The sequence below is a fragment of the Chiloscyllium punctatum genome, chromosome 28, assembly GCF_047496795.1.
Source record: "Chiloscyllium punctatum isolate Juve2018m chromosome 28, sChiPun1.3, whole genome shotgun sequence".
In the NCBI taxonomy this organism is placed as follows: Eukaryota; Metazoa; Chordata; class Chondrichthyes; order Orectolobiformes; family Hemiscylliidae; genus Chiloscyllium; species Chiloscyllium punctatum.
Window position 1 is genome coordinate 63,248,292 of NC_092766.1, and position 17,785 is coordinate 63,266,076.

Sequence of the window (17,785 nt, forward strand, 5' to 3'; positions counted from 1 at the left end):
GATTTCATGAGCATGTGTTAGATGGTGCTATTAACATTTTGTCGAGCACTGAGCTAGAGATCCGGTTATTTGGAAATTGATGTTGGATGATCAGAAAAGCTAATTGAAAACTTTGCTGGAAAGGGCCTTTCGGGGACAGTGACCACAATGCATTGTTTTTCTTTTATGCTGTTTGAGTACACGATAGTGTTTGTTTTATTTGAAGTAACTGTTATAAATCTGAATCATGCAAGCCCTGAAGGTGTGAGGAGAAAGTGGGCAATGCAGCTGCTGGAGATCAGTGGCGCTGGAAAAGCACAGTCAGGCAGTGTACTAGGAGCAGGAGCATTGACGTTTCGGGCACAACCCTTTATCAGGAATGAGGCTTCTGGGTCAAAGGAGCTGAGAGATAAATGAGAAGGGGGTGTGGCAGGAGGGAGGGAGCTGGGAATGTGATAGGTAGATGAAGGCGGTGTTGAAAGTGATAGGTGATGAAGGGAGACAGAACACCTCATCTACTGCATCCTTTAAACTCAGTGTGGTCTTCTCTACATTGGCGAGACATACGTGGATCATTTCAGAGAACATCGCTGGAACAGCCACATTGACCAACTCCACCACCTTGTGGCTAAACACTTTAACTCTCCTTTCCACTCTGCCAAGGACATGAGAGTCCTGGGCCTCCTCCATCGCCAAACCCTAACCACCCGAAGAATGGATAAAGAAAGGTTCCTCTTCTGTCTTGGGTCCCTTCAACCACAGGGGATTAATGTAGATTTCACCAGTTACCCCATTTCCCCTAACTCCACCTTATCCCAGGCCAATATTCCAACTCAGCACACTCCTCCCTTTTGAACGTTCGTATGTGTTCATCTTCCTTCCCATCAATCTGGTCCACCCTCCTCTCCGACCTAACCCTTTCAGCCTCACCTTTAACTACCAGTTAGGTCAAAGGAAGCAGCTTAGAGAAATGCCAAGTGTTGTTGTAAGCCAGTGGATTCGGAGAAATGTAGGACTCAGCAACGGATGACCAAGAAACTGAGAAGGAAATCAAAAAGCGAAAGAGCATGCAAACAAAAGAAAACCATAAAGATTGCTAAAGAAAAACATAAAGACTGCTAAAAAAAACGTGCATCAGTGTATGAAACAAAAGTAAAATCAAGGTCAAATGTGGAACAGTAGGTGTGCAGACAGGGTAACTTATTGTAGAGAACACAGAAATCACAGGGGAAAGAAACAGTTTCTTTGTATCTATCTTCAAGGCAGAATATCCAGAAATTCTCCCAGAAATACCAAGTGACCATGGGACTTGTGTAAGTAAAGTCGAAGATCATTCTTATCAGTGTTGAGGTCATCTTTGAAAAGAAAGCTGGATTGAGTATTTATAAATCTGACAGATCAGATGTACTTCATACAAGAATTTCAGAGGAAGCAGCAATAGATGTATTGATTGCATCGCAGATTTTCATGTTATTTTCCAATACATTCCGGAAATATATTTAGCCAATCTGGTTATGGCAAAAGTTATAAATATTATCCAACAGTTTAAGAAAGGATGAAGATGGAGAGTGGTGAACTACAGATCAGTAACTTGTAATCCGCGGTCGGGTGTCTGTTGGGCTCGATTATAAAGAACGTGTTACTGGAAATATAGAAGGTAATGGAAAAACTAGGGAGGATGATAATGCATCGATGAAACGAAAACCATACGTGGCAAACATTGTTTGGATTGGTTTGAAGATGATTCTTGTGGACAAAGGCAACGAGGAGCTAATGGATAACGTATCGTTCGATATTCAGGAGGATCTTTTTTAAAGAACTCTCACACTAATATGATAAGAAAAGTTAAAGTGAAAGGAATTGGGAAGAACACGTGCAAATAGGAAACGAAAAATTAGGTTTACATTCACGTGTATGTAATTGCAATATAGAAGATGTCGTGCACCAGCTGCATAGATTGTTGCTGGAGTAAACTTAGAGTATAGTGTACCGCTTAGATTCCCAATCTAAGACATTATATACTGACTACAGAAGAACTTCAAAAGGTATTTTCCAGACTAATCAATAAAATGGCAAGATTGTCTGATGGGGAAACTCAGCCTGTGATCTCGAGTTTCAAAAGATGAGAGGTAATTGTAGTGAAACTTAGAAACTAAGAAACATAGAGGGGACGGAATGACAGAGAGACATGGAGAAGTGCAAGCAGGCGAGATTCGTGAGAATCCCACGGTATTCTACACGGTCAAATAGAACAGATTAATCAGCAAACAGTTCGTATCCATTAGAAACCAAAGGGGGGCAATCTGTGTTTCAAGCTGGAGAACATTGATAGATTGTTACATGTAAACATCACATCTGTTTTACTTGGGAGAAGGAGGATGCAGGTACAGAATTCGAGAAGATGGACTGGAAATCTCTTGAAGAGATTGATGTAAAATACGAGCAGGAGTTTGAGGGTTTGTCTGGTATAAAATTCGACCAATCCGCAGGTCTGGATACTGTTGGAGTCAAGGGAGGAAAGACCCTGACTGGAAATTTTAATTAGAATCTGACCATGAGGAGGTGCTAGAGGACTGGAGAGCAGCTAATATGATTCCAAATTCACAGGAAGGGTGGTAGAGATTTTCCAAGTTAACTATAGATGAGCGAGTACTAGATCACTGTTCGGGAAACTACTGGAGAAAAGGAGAAGGAGAAGGAGAAAATCGAACTCCAATCAGAGTCGCAAGGTTTGATCAGGGAGAATCATCATGACATTATCAGAGGGAAGTCACATCTAATGAATTTGATTGAATTAGTTTGAGGAGTTCGCTTATTGAGTTTTGCAGCAAGGCCTTTGCAAAGTTCCACATGGGAAATTGAAAAAATAAAGTAAAATCTCACAGTATCAAGGGTAACTTGAAATGTTACAATGAAAACAGGTGTGACTGGAGACCAGTGTCCCCTGGTGTACCACAGAGATCAGTGTTGTGTCCCTTATTGTTTTTAGCATTCATAAATGGTAAAGATTTCAATCTGGAGAGGTGGGGGTGGGTGGAGGGGTGAGAGTTGTGATAAGTAAGTTTATGTTTGACACAAAGATTGGCCGGGTGGTTGGCAGTGAGGGGGAAGTTCTGATTTTACAGGAAAATACAAGTGGAATGATCAGATGGGCAGATCAATGGCAGATGGAATCTGATCCTGATAAATATGAGGTGATGTACTTTGGAAGGAGGAACCAGACATCGGGTGTACACAATGATTGGCAGCACACGAGGAAGCTCACAGGGTGTTTTTCCACACATCCCTGAATGTGACTGAACAGTGTAATGGACTAGTTAAGAATTGAACCTTGGGTGGAGCGTTTATTAATCAGGGAGTAGATTATAAGTGCTATACAGGGCTTGGTTTAGTCCATGATGGAGTACTGTATGTCGTTCTGGGAGCCTCATTACAGGAAGGATGTGATTGTACTGGAGTGGTTGCAGAGGAGATTCACCAGGATGTTCCCTGGGATGGAGCATATCAGCTATGGAGAGAGGCTGGATAATCTCTGGTTGTTTACTTTGGACAGAGAGGCTGAGGGGGATGTGATTCAGAAGGATAAGCTAACGAGGGGCATGGACGGGGTGGATAGACAGCAACTGTTCCTTTTAGTTAGAGAGTCAAGAACAAGGGAGCACACTTTTAAAGTGAAGCGTTTGAGGTTCAGAGAGGATTTAAAGATTACATTTTTTTCACCCAGAGCGTGTTGAGGTCTGGAATGTACTTCCTGAGAGGGGAGTTATCACGGCTATCCTCTTAACCGTTAAAAGTACTTGGTCGAGCACTTGGAAGTGTCATAACATTCCAGGCTATGTGCGTGGTGTTGGAAAGTGGGACTAATATAGATCGTGCTGTATTTCTGTTGGGACAGAGACTATGCTCCTGTAAGTGTATGATGTGGAGCTGAGCAGCTTAAGACAGGAAGTGAGGGGTTTCTGAAGATAATATTCACAAAGGTTATAAAAGTGAACTGTTATAGCTTGTCAAATTATGTCAATGTGAAGTATGAAAAAACAGTGCGGGTTCCTTCTCGTTTGAAACCAGAGAATGGAGAATGGGAAACAGGGAAATGGAAAAACTATGAATCCACTACTTCAGTTCTGTCTTCACAGAACTTTCTGATAATACCAGGAAAAGCAAGTCCGGTGTGGGAAACGAAATAGTACATGGAACATCGAACATAGTAAGTAAATGGTTCAGGAGAAATTATTGGGGTTGAAAGTAATGGGCATAGACAACACTAACATAGATTTATGAAATGGGAATTACGTTTGAGAAACAGACTGGGAGACAAATGAAAGAGAAGCAACGGATGTAGAACACGTGGACTTTTAGAAATGTTTTGGTAAAGCTCCAAGTCCAGTTTACAAAATCAAATCTTAGTGGATTGGGGCTAATGTATGGCCATGTTTCGAGAATGGGACAGCTGGCAGGAAACAGTGAATAAAAATAAACAGACTTGTGAAGCAACAGCCTGATATTGTATTTAAGGTATGAATCTGTGAGTATGACTATGTCCCTGACACCCCATCACCTTCCCTGAATATCTCCTATCTCACCAGCAGGACAGACACAACAGAAATGGTGGCACAGTTGGATACAGTTGGAAGGGAATTGCTCTTGGAGTCCTCAACAGTGTCTCTGTATCCCATGATGACTCATAGTGTTAGTTTGCACATGGGAAAGGCAACCTCCTGCTGATTACCATGTAGCAGCCTCTCCCGACTGATGAGTCAGTACTCCTACATGCTGATCAACACTTGGAGGAAGCACTGAGTGTGGCAAGGGCACAAAACGGACTTTGGGTGAGGGATTTCAATGTCCACCATCAAGAGTAGCTCAGCTGCAGCATTACTGATTGAGCTGGCCGTGTCCTAAAGGATATAACTGATAGACTGGATCTATGGCAGGTGATGAAGGAACCCACAAGAGGGACAAGCCATATTTGACCACAGCCTTACTAATCTGCCAGTTGCACAAGTATCTGTCCATGACAGTATCGGGTAAGAGTGACCACTGCATAGTCATTGTGGAGATAAAGTCACACCTTCACATTGAGAATAACCTCCATAATTCTGGGTGGCACTATCACCGTGCTAAATGGGACAGACTTCAAACAGAACTAGCAGCTCAAATCTGGGTTGCCATAACGTGTTGTGGGGCATCAATAGCAGCAGAATTGTACTCCAGCACAACCTCATGGCCTGGCATATCCCCCTCACAACAATTACCATCAAGACAGAGGATCAAACTTGATTCAATGGAGTGTGCAGGAGGGCAGGAGCAGCACTGGGAATACCTGAAAATGAGATGTCTGCCTGATGAAGTCACCAACCAGGACTGCTTGTGCACCAAACAGCACAAGCAGTAAGTGACAGACAGGCTAAGTGATTCCACAAGCAATGGTTCAGGTCTCTGCAGTCCTTCCACTTCTAGTTGAGAATAGTTATGGACAATTAAACAAGTCATCGGAGGAGGACATTCCACAAGTATCTCCATCCTGAATGATGGAAGAGCCCAGCGCTTCAGTGCATAAGATAACGTTTATGCATTCGCAATAATCTTCATTCAGAAGTCCTGAGTGGATGATGCACCTCAGCCTCCTCCAGTCGTCCTCAGCAATTCGGTTACCAGTCATCAGCTAATTTGGTTCAGTCCACGCGATATCCAGATTCAGTTGGAGACACTGGATACTCCAGAGGGTACATACCATGACAACATTCTGGCAATAGTACTGAAAAGTTGTGCTCCAGGCCTTGTCAATGCCCTAGCTAAGCTGTTCCAATACAGTTACAACAATGACATTTCCCTGTTTCCGTCAAAAATTACCCCAAGTATCTCCTATGCATAAAAAGGAGAACAAATCCAATCCGGCCAATTACCACCCCGTCAGTCTACTCTCAATCATCAGTAAAGTGGTGGAAGGTGTCAGTGCTTTCAAGCAGCACCTGCTCAGCAATAACGTGGTCAATGACGCCCAGTTTGGGCTCCACCAGGGCCACTCAGCTCCTGATCTCATTACCTTGATTCAAACATGGACAAAAGAGCTGAATTCCAGTGGTGGGGTGAGAGTGACAGCCCTTTAAAACAAGGCTGGCTTCTCCAAAGTGTGGTATCAAGGGGCCTTAGCAAAACTGGAATCAATGGGTATCAGGGGCAAAACTCCCCGCTGGTTAGAATCATACCTGACACATAGGAAGATGGTCATGGTTGATAAAGGCCAGTCAATCCAGCTCCAGGACAAGTCTGTAGGAGTCCCTCGGGCAGTGGCCTAGGCCCAAACATCTTCAGGGCTGCTTGATCAATGACCTTGCCTCTACTCTAAGGTCAGAAGTGGGAATGGTCGCCAATGATTGCACCATGTTCAGCAACATTTGTGGTTCTTCAGATACGGAAGCAGGCCATGTCCAAATGCGACAAGATCTCGACAGTATCCAGGCTGACAAATGGCAAGTAATATTCAGGCCACACAAATTCCAGACCGTGACCATCACCAATAAAATACAATCTAACCTGCCCCTTGATGGTGTTACCATCACTGAATCCACAGTGGACTGCAGCGGTTCAACAAGGCAGCTCACCACCACCTTTTCAAGGGCAACGAGGGACAGGCAATAAATGCTGGCCTAGCCAGTCACACCCAGATTCACGAAATAAATATTATTTTTTAAAAATAACAGTGGAAGGTTGCTGGGATATCACAGAGATCAGTGCTCAGGCCCCATTTGTTCACAATACCCATTAAACATTTGGTTGCTGCAATCAAATACAATATATCCCAACCTGCTGACAGAACTAAAGGATGTTGGATTGTGAGTGGGTAAGGAGGTTGTAAAAAGCTTCAAGGTGACTAAGACAAGTGGAGTGAATGGGCAAATACGTGGCAGATGGAGAGCAAGGTGGGTAGATGTGACAGTGTGCCCTTTGCTGGGAACAATAGACTGGCAGCCTATCGTTTGAAAAGGGATTGTTTGAAACATGTTGATCTACAAAGGGACGTATGCTCCTGTTTGTTGTTTCCTTCTGCGCAGCCTACGAGGTCCCTGCAGCGCAGTGAGGTCTGAACCCAGAACTCAATACAGGGAATGGCATTGGCACACTGCCCAGTGTACATAGTCTCACCAATTGGGGAGCTGTAACATTGCAAAGAGTCTAGATCTCCCTGCAGACCAGTCACTGAAAGCAATATTGCAGGAACAGAAAGCAGTTAGGAAGGTAAATTGGGTGTTGACCTTCATTTCAGGGGGATTTGAATCCAGGAATAAGGGTGTCTTACTGTAGCTGTACAGGGCCTTTTTGAGACCCCATCTCGTACATTGTGCAATATTGTGTGCAGGTTTGGTCTCTGTACCTAACAAAGGACAACCCTGACATTGAGGGAGAGCAGCGAAAGATGACCATACCGATCTCTAGGATGACAGGCTTGCTGTGGGAGCAGAGTTTGGGGCGACCGGGCCTGTATTCCATGGGGTTTATGAAAATGTGTGAAGATCTCAGTGATATATATATAACTCAGACAGAGTGAGACAGAATGGAAGCAGGGATAATAATTCCCCAGGCTGTGATGTGTAAAACAAGTGGCCGCAGTATTAGATACAGACAGGCTATTCTGCACTGAGATGACAATAAATGTCTGCTCTCAGAGACTGGAGAACCTGGGGAATGCGCTCGCACATGGAAACCAAGACACTGAATATAAATACGGATTTAGAGACAGGAAAGGGATGGTGGGAGAGCAGGAGTACGGTGTGGAAATAAAGGGCGAGGTATCATTGTATTGAATTGGGAGCAAACTCGATGGACCAAAGGGACGACTATACTTCCTATTTTATAGCTTACCAAGGTTAATCACATTAACGGATATATTCATTGTGTGGGATAAGTGCATTGCGGAGATGTTTGAACATGAATGACAATGAGGAAGACTCAATGTGTTGTATGGCCTACTCCATTCCTGATGTTTCTGTGCAGTCTGTGGGAAAGCTCTGTAAATGCTGTCACAAGCTCTCAGATGTTTGGAAGGAGGTCCCTGCAGTGTCAACAGGACTGTCTTTCCCGTTCCCTTTTTCCGATACTGAGGCTGAGGCTGTTCGGGTTTATCCTTTAAGACCTCGGAGCAGTTTGATACAATAGAGTGTCTTGCTTGGCCGATTCAGAGATCATTGAAAAGTTTTATCCCATGTCTGTGTGTCTGTAGTCATAGATAATCATAGATAATCATAGATAACAAACAGCAATGGACCCAGCCTCCAGTCTGACAGACATCCTTCCACTAAACACTCTGCTTCCTACCATCAAGCCAACTGATAATCCAATTGGCCAGTTCCCCCAGCATTCCACGCGATGTAACCTTCCTGAGCAGCCTACCATATGGAAGCTTATCAAATGCCTTACTGAAATCCATAGAGACTACGTCTACCACTCTGTCCTTGTCAAACTTCCTGGTCACTTCATCAAAGAACTCTAACAAAGTTGGGAAGCATGATCTCCCACTCACAAGTCGATGCTGACTGCTCCGAATCAAACCCTGTGTAAGTAATGGGTGCAGTCAATGGTATGCTGTCCTTCATTGTAAGATGATTCGAGTACATAAGTAAAGGCATCTTCCTGCTATTGTAGAGCCTTGCTGAGAGAGCATTTGGGGCACTCTACACAAATTTGATCTCCTTTGTAAGGAATGATTCCCTTACCACATACATGGGTGATGGTAATATGAGGATAGAGTGAATAAGCTGAGTGTTTAATCTGTGGAGCTGTGAGAGACGAGGAAATGGCGACGCTGAAACACGAGGAGTGGCAGCGATCAATTATTTCCAAAAGACACATTGATAGGTTGAGAAATTCCATACTTTACCCAGGATTAATCGGTTTGATTTATTGTCACGTGTACCTCAGGACAGGGAAACACTTTGTTTATGAGCAGTGGAGGAAGATCATAGTAAGCATGGCCAGACAGATCATAGGGTGGAAATAGACTTGGACAGAGTAAGGCACACAGGATACACTGAACAGGACGTGCCCTAGACAAGATCAATATGAACAAGATCACCATTATTTGAACTTAGAGAGTCCATTCATCAGTCTAACGTGACCTTCCTAATAGTTTATATGCCTAAATTAACTCTCCCCATGTTATTATGCAGTCGGTGTGTGAACCCTGTACTGAACATCAGGTTGCTCACAATCCCCAACAGCAGCCACAATACCTTCCATCGGACACAGGATAGCCATTCCCACCAGATTCCGCCCTACACAGAGAAGGCATCTCAGAGATGAAAGATGCCTTCATGAGACTTCACACAAGATATATGGCTTCCCTCCTCACTACGAGCAAACCACGTTAAAGTCCCACGTGTGTATCATGAGCAACGGAGCCAGGAGGAACAACGTGAGCAGTCTGTCTGCGCAGCCTCTGCTCCACTTGTTCATCATGGTAGAGCATCATTCAGGAGACAGTGAGGACTGCCGATGCTGGAGATCAGAGAACAGCGTCGATTGCTGGAAAAGCACAGCAGGTCAGGCAGCATCCGAGGAGCTGGAGAATCGATGTTTCGGCATAAGCCATTCATCAGGAATCAGCATCAATTACCTCATTCTGTCCCTGTGTAAGTACGTTGAGGGGGGAATGGCCTCTTACTGTTCCTGTGAAAGTGACTCAAGGCGCTGAATGGCCTCATCCCATTGCTGTGTAAGTGACCCAAGGATCTGAATGGCTTCTTCCTCGTCCGATTGAACATGGTCAAGGGCCGGATTGGGTTACCCCTGGTTCTTTTTGAAAGCTCGATGTACTGACAAGTGTGATGTTGCTGCAGCTTTAAGAGGTTATTTTGTCCGGGTTTCTTTTAAGAGAGAGATTGAACGATCGTTACCAAGCTAGCTAGTTAAGACCACTCGACTAAACAACGAGGGAGGCTTTGTGTTTATTTTAATGCAGTCTGAGTGGGTATGGCCAGCTCTCACAGATTAGGATCTCTGTGTTTTGGTTTCTCAGCAACATCAGAAACTATTGGGGTCTCCATAGAGTTGGAAGCTTCAGTGAATGCCTCCTGCTACTTCCCCTGAGTTTTCTCTTGGTGCTGTTTTTAATTCCTGGATGAGAGAATTATTTGTGACAAGCTGTGTCTGAATATTCCTTTCTGCGGAGGGCTGTGTTTATGTGATTTTCCTATATTGGAACAGTTCATTAGTAATAGTTCCGAGGTCTATTATTCTGTTAACTTGTCCAGTAGAATTAAGTTATTCTAGATTCCTCTTTCTTTGGTTTCATTTTATCTTTCGTGTTTCAATAAATGGTGTTTTGCTTCACACCAAGTATTTTGACCAACACATTGCGTCTAGAACAGACACTTTACATTTCCATTAAAATAAAAAAAAGAGTCTAGGCTACCGCCTTCAAATATTTTCCAGGCGCTCTGGTGTGGCCCATCACACTAGACTCCTTCTCGTCCTGAGTAATAGGCTGGAGGCACTGAGTGGGCTGTCCCTGTTTTTCTCCAATAGTGTCAAGGGGCTGACCGACTTCCTCACATTCCAGTGAAATCAGCGTGAGGTGCTGAATGAACTCTTGTTTTACTGTGGCAATGTGCAGTGTCAGACAGTGCTGGTAGATGAATGTACCGACACTTTAACAGCATAAGTCTCAATGGAGTCTGGGTCTTGCTGCACATGGACACAGACTAGTTCAGGAGCTGACGGGGGACAAAATGTTCTGAACATTGTGGAATGTTCGGTGACCATCCCCATTTCTGATCTTATGTTGGTGAGGGTGGGGGCGGGGAGACATTGATGAAGCAGCTGAAGCTGTTTGTGAAAAGGAAGCTACCCTGACGACCTCCCACAGAGGTGACCTAGGACTGAGATGGTGAACATCTTCTTTTGTGGCATGTTTGACTCCAAACACTGTAGTGTGTACGCTGATTCCCATTAAGTTCAGTTTTGTTAAGCTCCTTGATGTCAACAGAAGTCAACCACTGCCTTGATATCAGGGTCTGTCACTTTTACCTGATCCCTTGTCTCAACCTCTTTTGTTCATATCAATAGGCCATGATGTAGGAGCAGCAAGTGTTTTCTTCAAACAGGTGGGATTGAATGTCAGGATTTCTCTTCTCAAGAGTGTTCGGGGAGCAAGATTTTTGAAAGTATTTGAAGAGGAGGTAGATGGATATTGACCTGTCAGAGTGGTGTGGGCTATGAGGAATTGGGTATGAAAGAGGATTTGAGACCAAGAACAGATCAGCCATGATCTTAGTGAAGGGCAAGGCAGGTTTGGGGAGTGAACAACCTGCCCCTGTTTCTGATGTTCTCACATTCTGTTATTGGAAAGTTAGTGGGTGTTATTTTAATGACTGTTATGTTTTTGAATATTGCAGTCAGGAAGAGCAGATGATTCTGTGAGCCATCTCTGGGTGAGGTATGTGGGCTGTATTCACAGTGAATCTGGGTGGACAACATGACCAACAACTGAAGCACAAGTTGCAGAGAGGGGAAGCTCTGTGAAGAGAGATGAGGGTCCTCTTTCATACCCGTGCCTGGATTTTCCAATTACATTTCCCAAATAATTTCAAAGCGTGTGTGACAGTCTTGAGAGGCTGAATGGTCTCCCCTGTTTCTGTGCAACAGGTTATAGGAGTAAGTGGCCTCCAACTGCTCCTGTCTAGCAGGTATGAGGGGCTGAATGGAACGCAGGAACATGGGACTGAGGAGTCATTAGATATTTTGACCCTTCTCCACCAGGAAGTAAGATTGTGGCTGATCAGGTTGTGGACTCAGCCCCTCTTTCCTGTCTGTATCCCAATATCCGTGACTCACTTTTCTGTCAAATATTTTGTAATGCAGCTTTCAATCAAAGTGAATATAGAGGCACAATAAACTTCCAGTGAAGAGATTTCCCACTTGAAAGGTCCTTTCAGAATTTTTCATCATCCCTCTTATAGAATCAGAGAGTCATGCAGAATGGGAACAGACCCATTAATCCAATCTGTTCACTCCGATCAGATATCAAATCTGATCCAGTCCCATTTGCCAGTATTTGTTAAATATCCCTCCTCTTTCAGATACTTTTTAAATGTGCGATTGTACCCGCCTTCACCACTTCCTCTGACAGCACTTTCTGTACACACACCACTCTCTGTGTGAAACATTTACCTTCAGGTCCCTTCTAAATCATTCGCCCTCTCCCCTCCAACCTCTGCCCTCTTGTTCTGGACTCCCCGATCCTGGGGAGCAGAACGTGGCTGTTCAGAATATCCATGCCCCTGATGGTTTTATAAACCTCTATAATGTCACCCTTCAGCCTCTGGCACTCCAGGGGGAAACGCCTCAACCTAATCAACCTCTTCCTAAACCTCAAACTTCGAGTCCTGGAAGATCTGTGTCTATATCACTTCTGCAGAAAACCGAGTTGTACGCATTATTCTGAAAGTGGCCGCACCAACATCCTGTACAGATGTAATATGCCACCACAACTCCTAGACTCAATGCTCTGACTAATTAAGGCAAATGTGCCAAATGTGTTCTGCATCACTCTGTCTACCTGCAACTCCACTTTCAAGGAACAATGAACCTGCAGCCCTATGTCCCTTTGTTTCACAACACGCCCCAGGACCTGACCATGAAGTATATAATGTCTGCCCTGATTTGCCTTCCCAAAATGCAAAGCTTCATATTTCTCTAAATTAAACTTCATCTGTTACTCCTTGTCCCTTTGACCCATCTAATTGCCGTCTTGTTGTACTCTGAGATAATCTACTACACCATCTTTCTGATGTCATCTGTACACTTACTAACTATTGCCCCTATATTCACATCTAAATCTTTACATAAATGATGAAATACAGTGAACTCAGTACTGATTCTTACAGCACACTGCTGCTCACAAGCCTCCAGGCTGAAAAATATCCCTCTTCCTTCAAGCCAATTGTGACGAGTTTCTTCTGTATCTTATGTGACTGAAACTTACTAATCTGTCTACCAAGTAGAATGAAATACTAGCTATGAAGACAGGCTGAGTATGTTAGGTTTATTTTCACTAGATAAAAGGAGATTGAGGGGCGGACCTGATAAAGGTTTGCAAAATCATGAAGAGCATAGACAGAGTGGATAGAGACAAGCTTTTTCCCAGGTTGAAGGATTCAATAACGAGAGGTCGTGCAGAAAGCCACGTTGTCTACCCCAATCAGCCCTTTCCTTCCCAAATGTATGTAAATCGTGTCCCTCAGAATCCCCTCCAACAACTTACCCACCACTGACATCAGGCTCACCGGTCTACAGTTCCCCGGCTTTTTGGGTCACTGTTTCCTTTTCTAGTCCCAGTCCTCCACTGCTCACAACACATGTTAAATGTAACCAGCTTGGTGATATGGTCGATGATATCGGTCTCAGAATGGGTCAGAGTCAGTTTTAGGAACAAGTCAGGCTAGTTTCGTTAATCTGCTAAAACAACACGTTTATGATCCAGAGCAATGTTACTCAAACTATGATGGAAAGATGAATGGCAAACTGTTTGGGTATTGCAATAATATAATAAATATTTCCCTTTTCTAAAAATGCTGACACACACACACACACACACACACACGCACACACACACACACACACACACTCACACACACAGACACACACAGACACACACACAGACACACACACTCTGCAAATTTAACTCTGCAAATTTAAGTTGAAAGAACTTGGACCAAATATTATTGGAACTCATGACAAAGGATAAATTGTGAGATTGTCCAAAACGTTATTCTGCTTCTGAAGATATTGTACTCACACAAGCTGCTAGCAATGGGATTTCATCCTGGGAGAGTTTGGATTTGGCAGAATTCCCTTTGCTTTAGGCAGTGAGTAGATTCCAGTGAATTCTGGTTAGGGATCATCCAAACGGTAGCACGGTGGTTAGCACTGCTACCTCACAGCACCAGGGACTTGGGTTCGATTCCAACCTTGGGCGACTGTCTGTGTGCAGTTGGCACATTCTCCCCTTGTCTGTGTGAGCTTCTAATGGGTGATCCAGTTTCCTACCTCAAACTGTGTAGGGTCGTTGGATTGGTCATGCTAAATTGTCCGTAGTGTTCAGGGATTTCTAGGTTATGTGCAATAGTCAGGGGTAAATATAGGGAAATGGGTTGGGAAGGTTGGTATGGACTTGTTGGGTCGAAGGGCCTGTTTCCACACTGCAGGGATTCCATAAAAATAAGAAAGGTAACGATGACTTGTAGAGGTTTTTTCTTTAGCTCACACACATTGCTGTGATGAGGAACAATGAAGGAGAGAGAGTGCAACAGGCCAATCCTTCTCAGGCAGATTACATTGTCTCACACTCTCAGCTGAATCACACAGTAATGTCATCCTCTCCCAAATTGGACCATGTGAGGTCTCCTTGTACATTGTCCAAACTATGTCTCCATCACATTCCCTGTTCCATGTAGGTGCATCATTGCTGCTGTCATACACAGAGCCATATCCTTCGCAGAAAATGGTCTTGGTCAATTTGAAGATATGTTTATATGTCCCTGCGTCATTAGAAAATAAAAAAAGGTTTAATTTATTCAGAATACCTGTGTTAAACTGAATGCATTTTTAAAAGAAATACAGAAATTGCTGGAAAAGTTCGCCAGGTCTCTCAGTACCCAGATACTGTAGTTGTACCATCCTCCACCACTTCCTCTGGCAGCTCATTCCATACGCACACCACCCTCTGTGTGAAATGGTGCCCTTTAGGCCTCCTCAAAACCTTGCCTCTCTCACTTTCCACCAATGCCCTCTAGTTTTGAACGCCCCTAACCTGGGGAAAAACCCCTGACTACTCACCCTATCCATGGCCATTCTGATTTTACAAGCCGCTACTGTGGCGAAATGTGACCCCAATCAACACAAATGGCTGTACTTTCAGTCATCCTGGGCCTAAATTCTGAAATTCAATACTGACACCTCTTCCTTCTCCATCCAGTCACAATTCTAAATCCATTTTAATCAGTTTGTTCAGATGTATCCTGAGACACGTCTGTGGGCTTTACACCTAGACCTTTGTGCCCGGAGGCAGGGACACTAGCATCACTCGACAATACCCATAAAGCTGTAACAGTATTCTCCTGTGTGTTTGTTCATCAGACTGTCCTGACATGCTGGGACATACCTCTGCAACAGGCAGTACGTGAATCCAGGCCTTCTAGCCCAGAGCTAGGAACACTACCACACAAGTTCAGGAATTGGAATCAAATCCTGAGTTCTGGCTCAGAGGCAGGGACACTACCCACTACACTACCATACCCAGATTTTGGGTCATATTTTAGTGCCCACTTTCAGCTCGGTGTGGATTTATTATAATCAGGTTCCCATTATTGAATTACAAACACTTTTATTATTAAACAAATGCAAGATATTTGTCTCAGCTGTAGGATATTGAGTGTATGTGCTGTGCTATCCAAATTAACTATGAACATCTTTAATCACTATTATCTGAAGCCTGCAATATTAGGGAAAGAAATCCTGCACTCACACTCTGCCCAAAGAAGGGTCTCAAATGGATATTTATTACTGAACACCAGAGTCGAAGGAAGAGCTTAATTTCTGACACCAAAACACTGATCACTCTTACCCAACTCTCACGTGCAGCCGATGATTACTGTCCAGCCTCTCCTCCCCACTGACTGTGTCAGCAATCTGTCCCTCCTCCCCCTAACCACACAAGGCTACCCAAACTCAGTGTCTTTGTGAAAATCAAGGCCGGAGTGTGCAGGCCTCCTGGAGAGGGGGGTGGGTATTTTAAAATTGAAGGGGGAGGGTGAGGTGACAGTAATATCACTCACTGGGCTGAGGGGTGGCGGATGGAGTTTAGTTTGGATTAATGCGAGGTATTGGATTTGGTAAATCAAACAACAGCAGGACCTATACAATTAAAAGCAGGGCCTTTGTCAGTGTTGTAGAACAGAGACCTAGGCCGTCAGGTATAATTCTTTAAAATTTGCATCTCATACAGAAAGTGTCTTCATTGGTCAGACCTTTGAGTATCGGAATTGGGACGGCATGTTGAGGATGTAGAGGACATTGGTGAGACCTCTTCTGGAATACTGTGTCCAGTCTGGTCTCCCTGCTCGCTCATTCCATAGGCACACCACCCTCTGGGTGAAAAAGCTGCCCCTTAGGTCACTTTAATATTTCCCCTCTCACCTTAAACCTATACCCTCTAGTTTTGGTCTTCCCTACCCTTAGAAAACACCTTGACTATTCACTTTGGTATTATTGACCTTGATATTATTAAGCTGGAGAGGGTTGAGAACAGATGAACCTGGATGTTGTTGGGAAAGGAGGGAGTGAGCTATAAGGAGAGGCTGGGTATGCTGGGACTTTTTTCACTGGAGAGGATGAGATTAAGGGGTAACTTTACAGAGGTTTATAAAATATTGAGGGGTACAGATAAGCTGAAGGGCTGATGTCTTTTCCCTAGAGTTGAGGATTCAAAACTGAGGGATATTTTAAGGTGTGAGGAAAAAGATTTAGAAAAGTCATGAGAAGTAATTATTTTAGGCAGAAGCTGGCTTGTGTGTGGAATGAACTTCCAGAGGAAGTGGTGATAGCATGGACAGTTACAACGTTTAAAGGACGTTTAAATCAGTACATGGATAAGACATCAGTTTGGATGGTGCTGTGAGCAGCTGCCCTCTCCCCCCTCCTCTCTGAATGAATCGCTGTTGGTTTTCACCCTCTGCCAATGTCTGTGCAGTGGCGTGTGGAGGCCAGCAGAGGGTGGCATTGCTTCACTTTAAGCACCACAGAGACTGCCAGACCTGCCCCACACAGAGACACACAGATACACACACGGGGATGGTTAGGGCACTGCGTGAAGTTCATAGGTAATTTAAATTAAACATAGCAGTATTGGGAATATAACAGTATTTCACTTGCTCACACTCGTGTATGTGGGGCAGGATTTCAGTTGTTTCATGGGGACTGTGACACTATAACAATCTCAATGTTTGTCGGTGGCACCGAACCTGGAAGAACTCTGAAGTCTATGGAGGAGAGTGTGGAAATCTAACAGGACAATCACACGTTGGTGTAGTGTTCAGGTTTATGGCAGATGGGGATCAATGCAGAGCAGTGTGAGGTGATACAGTTTGGTAGGAAAGACAAGGAAAGACAGTTTAAAACAGCCTGTACCGTTATAAAGGGGTTGCAGGAGCAGAGGGAGCTGGGTGTACATGAGCACAGCTTGTTGAAGATGTCGGCAGGTGAGGAGAGCAGTAACTATCACAGATCAGTTTCAGTATCTGAGCTGTTTACAGGGGGAGGTGTAGGAGGGACTCTCCGTGCTCCTTTCCTGGGAGGTGGTGGTGACGATGTGTTGTGAGCCCACCCTCCTGCCGACTGAGACTGTGGGGATTCCATTTGTACCAGCTCGACACAAAAGGGAGATGGCATCAGGGCCACGGCTTCTAAGTTGTGCCGGGGGGAAACGTAGCTGCCAGTGGGTTTAAAGTGAGAATTGCCCTTCACTGAACATTGCTCCTTACTCGGTCGGTGGGACGTGGATGTTTCTGAATCTCCACACGAGGCGTCCCGCTCCTCTCCGGCTCCTACCAGGGTCCTCCCCACATGGCGGGGGTAGGGGGGTGAGGGAACGGATATCGGGCACTCCACCACATGGCTTGGCCCTTTCTGTCCTATTCCAGGCTGTTTCTCCTGAAATAGGACAAAGGGAGGGAGTGAGTGAGGGTGGGAGTGGGTGGTCCTGCTGTTCGTGTTAGTGTAGATGGGGAGGGGGTCATGGTGAGGGGTCCGG